Here is a 5,285-nt window from a genome sequence, read left to right as displayed (position 1 = left end):
TTGTGAAACTGGATATATCACCAAGTCACTATAAAATAATTCTGTGGAAGGACTCATAACGGTTCCTGAGAGAAAGAGAGGAAGGAAAGCAGTAATCTGGCGAGTTAGTCAGGGTGATATTAAAGACACTGAGGGTCCAGCAGTAAACATCTGCTATATAACTTCATGATGAAGAGAAGGCCAAGTGTCAGGTTTTGCCAAGCACATCATCAACAGTATATTTCCTCTGGGAACTTAAAACAGAAACATCTACATGTTCTCACTGTGGAATCTGTGGAAAATGTGATACATTCAAGGTCAGACAAATACCCATGAATTACCACCAATTTTATGCATGGACGTTTGTGTAACATGCCTCTTTGGCAACAATTCCAAATATGCCCTTTTAAGTACAGAGACCCAAATGCAAAGAGTGTATCATGGTAGTGATCAAGAGCGAATCACACTAGCATGATCATCACAGAGATACACAAAAATGAATCTGATAATGAAGTTTACTCAGTGAATGTCTTGCTACCTTTCTTTCCCCATGGGCTGGCACTGACATGTGATTTTGATTCTGGCTGTCTACACATTTGCAATGTGACTTGCCAGACGCTTTCTGTGAGCAGTGTAAAAGACTATTTTAAAAATGTTTTGGATCGTTTTAATAGCTTTGTAATTCATACATATTATTAATCTTTTTTTTTTTTTTCTTTTTTTAAAAACACCCTCTCTTAAAGACTTTTTTTTTTTTTTTACTCTTTTTTAAAAATGTTGTTAGAATGACATGTAGAGCTGTCTGAGGAACACGTTACTGGAAAACATGATAACACATTAGATCAGACATTTTTGGCTGTGCCTCATCCATCAGCGTTCAACTGACACATCAGTTCTGACTGCACAAAGGTCAGCACTAATATCCCTCATCTACCTCACCTTCATTAAGCCTGAGATTGTAGGAGGTGTGTCAGCAGTTCACTAAGCCCAAACCAAAATGTCTGGATATATTCAATGACTTAGAGAGAAAATTCCAAACCAGCGAATGTGAATCACCTCGCTTCCAAACCAGTTCCAATTAATTCCCAAATACTGACACCTGTGAGAACTGCAGAGTGTCAGTGTGACGTGGAACTGTGAGAGTGTCAGTGTGACGTGGAACTGTGAGAGTGTCAGTGTGAGGTGGAACTGTGAGAGTGTCAGTGTGAGGTGGAACTGTGAGAGTGTCAGTGTGAGGTGGAACTGTGAGAGTGTCAGTGTGAGGTGGAACTGTGAGAGTGTCAGTGGAGGTGGAACTGTGAGAGTGTCAGTGTGAGGTGGACCTGTGAGAGTGTCAGTGTTAGGTGGAACTGTGAGAGTGTCAGTGTGAGGTGGACCTGTGAGAGTGTCAGTGTGAGGTGGAACTGTGAGAGTGTCAGTGTGAGGTGGACCTGTGAGAGTGTCAGTGTGAGGTGGACCTGTGAGAGTGTCAGTGGAGGTGGAACTGTGAGAGTGTCAGTGTGAGGTGGACCTGTGAGAGTGTCAGTGTGAGGTGGACCTGTGAGAGTGTCAGTGTGACATGGAACTGTGAGAGTGTCAGTGTGAGGTGGACCTGTGAGAGTGTCAGTGTGAGGTGGACCTGTGAGAGTGTCAGTGGAGGTGGAACTGTGAGAGTGTCAGTGGAGGTGGAACTGGGAGAGTGTCAGTGTGAGGTGGACCTGTGAGAGTGTCAGTGTGAGGCGGAACTGGGAGCCACTTGATTATCAGCAGCTTTATATTTTCCCTGTTTGATCACAACCATGTCTAATTAATTCACTTCACTAGTGAATTATTGATGGATTCACATCTGTGAGCCGTAATTCCATGCAGTATCAAGTGTTTTTTTTTTTTTTTTCTCCTCAAAGGTTTTTACATGGCATTCACACTTCTGGTTTCTTCTCTGACTTGGCTGCTCTCGCTGTATGTGCTGAACTGAAATGTCATCTCATTAGGCAGCCTTGACTTTTCAAAGAGATCTTGCTGTGTTGGCTCATCATTACCTCTATAGGATCATAGCAACACTCCCGGCCTTGGCAAACATTCCAATGTCTCAAGCCATTCCTCTGCACATATCTAGTTTCAGCCTGCGTAAGGAGGAGACTGGCTTCGAATGAAAACGTAGAAAAACGTATGTGTGCACGCTTTTATGTAGAACTATTTCTTTGCTTGCGTTTTTCAAAAGGAGCACAGTAAATATGTTAAAGTGGAATTCATGTAAATCAAAACTTTTGTAGTTAACATTCTACTGAGTACGAATTTTATATAAATGCTTTTTTTTTAGCTCTGCCAAGCCGTGCTGGTTTATATGGTGATGGTGAACAGACCATGAGAAGTAATCTGTACATCACTGCTGCATCTAAGACAAAGCTATAAATATAATATATTCACATATTCGGAAACATACACCACCTGCCGATGTCTCACAAATCCACTTTACAAATATGTTATAAATAAAATATTCAAAGATCAGGTGCAAACAATAAATGCTTTCATTTCCTGCCTGCACAAACAAGTGGCACCACTAATGATTTTTATCTTAATGACTAAAAAATTTGGTTGTCACCAATTTAAGAAAAAAAAAGTGAACATTTGAAAGGATCATTTGCCTTAGAGTTTAATCTATACCTTTGCACTGATCTCCACGTTTTTTGCTTTCTAAAATACACGATGAAAAGTCGGTAGAATGAGTATATTTTCAATGTAGTTTCTTTAATATAATCTTATTTACACTGAATATTTTCAGAAATGTTTAGTACATAGTAAGTGACATTACTCTTGCATCCAATTAACAATGACACTCAGAACCTAGTAATTGTACATTGTAATGAGACTGGTCACAGGAACAGGGAAAAAGCCTTTTTGTCATTGGAAATAATAACTACAGTTTGTCAGCAATGTCCATATTCATCTTCAATACCTTGCACAGTCCCTTAGGAGAACACAAAACATGTTTTTCGTTTTCCGTTTCTGTTCAATCGAAGTTCACCGACGGATCATTGCACTGCTTACTTGTTGGGAAAGTGGGAAAAAAATAACATCCTGTCTCACACACCTGTTAATTAAATGAATGTTGCCCAATGTGGTTCAAATAAGAAAAATTAAAAAAAACAAACAGATAACCTAAAAAAAAAGTTAGACAGAAGCGAGAAGTTGGATTTATTGCATATATCACAAATATGAACGTGACCTCCGGGGTCCAGCCTACAATATCGCTGCTAATTCCATCCAGGTCAAGGGTCAAGTTCTTCTGTCCACTGACCTCACAAATAATTAGCAGCAGGTTTAAATACTTTGATTCATTCATAAAATAGAGTTTAGTGTACAGCTTTCACAAGTAATCAGCCATTTCTGTAAAATAGGGAAGAATGACTATAGCAGCAATACTTAAAAGGACATTACACAGTAATAAATAATTATTAAAAAAAAAAAAGCAAATCAAGTGGTTGTGGAACACTTAAAAACCATGGAGTTGGCTCATTTTTTGTTTCAATTTATGAAGAATACTCAGGTGCCGTGCGCAATCAGCATTGTATAAGGAAATCACAAGAGCCCTCATCACTTTGCACATTCAATTTGCCAAAACAGCAGAGGAATGACCTGCCTCATACAACCAGACTACAAAACCAGGGAATGAAATCGGGCGAACCTCTCAGGTGAACCACCACTAAATGTGGCCTGAAGAAATCATCGCTGACTGAACAATCTGCTTGGGAAGCACTAGTCTCTCTCTCTCTAGTGAAGAAAAATGTAACATGATTGTACATCAAAGTGCTATAACGCAAGGTTTTGTCTAAGATTTGTTTTGAAAAGAGTGAGTGACCGGAGAGATTACAGCAGTCCGGCTGATTCGGATGAGTCAATCTCATCTGGACCTTACAACAGTCCAGATTCGGATGAGTTAATGTGCTGTTTCTAAGACTAGGCTGAAATTAAGTTGAGATTTCTAAGACATGCCTGCGACATCCCTATGGAGGAACAAACAAACACACTTCAAATTCAGAAGAACATTCATTATCTAAAATTCATTTTTGTTTTTTTTTCCCCATCAACCTCCCATGTCAGGATAAAAAAAGGTGAGTTGATGCTAGTAGAATGTGTTAAACCTGCAAAGACAAAATCAATTGTTACACCACATGTTAAAGCTCTGATGAATTAGTTAACTACTAATTCAAGGAGTTGCATTTAACACAACACCATGTTCATCAGCTGAGCATCTCAAAAGAAAAGAAGGAAAGATTTCAAAAACCTACTTGTGACTACACTGAACACTTTAGATGTGCAAGTGAAAATACTGGCTTGCTCTGGATAATGCTGACACTAGGGGACCTTTTTTTGTTTTTGTTTGTTTAAAAAAAAAGGGGGGGGGGGGCACGGACGGACACAACCGTCCCGCTGGAGACGACATATGATCTTTGTCACATGCAATGTGCTTCAAGTTAACCACGACACCATCAGGGTCCCACATGGGGGCTAAGAATTCACTAAGAATTACATTTTCTCCATCAAAAAATTAAAAAAAAAAAAAAAAAAAAGCATTTCACACGACAAGCAATCGAATTAAAATGTCTTAATGTAAATACCTGACGTACAGAATAAGAAATGGATACCACTGAAATGTACATCATCATCCCATCAGCTGAAACAGGATGCAGAAAACATCAAATTAAAATGAAAAAAACAGGTCTGCAGACATCATTAATTTCATATCAAGTGTGAGTATAAAGTATCAGGTGTGTTAATCTTGTTCCTTCAAGACATAATTGGTTTTAGGCAGGCTGGTCATGTGATCAGAGGAACCAGGTATGCTTAATCACCTCAGTTTTTGCTCCTTTAAGATTAAATGAAGTCCTCTACTTCATGTAGACCACAGGCTTGGCTGAGTATGGGGTTACTGCAGCTACACAGGACACAGAACTGCAGAATTACAATCAAACTCAGACTACAGACCAATCCATTGAGTGACACGGATCACACAAGCTGGATTTCTGCTTTGTGAGGAAGAGAAACGGATACAGATCAGATTCTTTTTTTTTTTCTTTTCTTTTTTTTTCGTGTGTGTGTGTGTACTATGGTTGTTATTTTTTTTTGTGGAATCTGTTACCACGGTAATGCAAAAGATCTTGCAAAAAAAACAAAAACAAAAATGAAAACAAAACAAAACAAACAAAAAAAATAATCACACGAAGAATAAATACTCCTAAAATTTTGCCTGGAGGCATTTTGAGTTCCTGCCTCTTGCGTGGCCCTTCTTTGCAGTCCTGGGTGAGGCTGGCAGGTGACGCTTGAAA

Source organism: Chanos chanos, chromosome 13, assembly GCF_902362185.1.
Source record: "Chanos chanos chromosome 13, fChaCha1.1, whole genome shotgun sequence".
Classification (NCBI taxonomy): domain Eukaryota; kingdom Metazoa; phylum Chordata; class Actinopteri; order Gonorynchiformes; family Chanidae; genus Chanos; species Chanos chanos.
The sequence above is the reverse complement of the archived record's forward strand: the minus strand, read 5'-3'. Positions refer to the sequence as shown.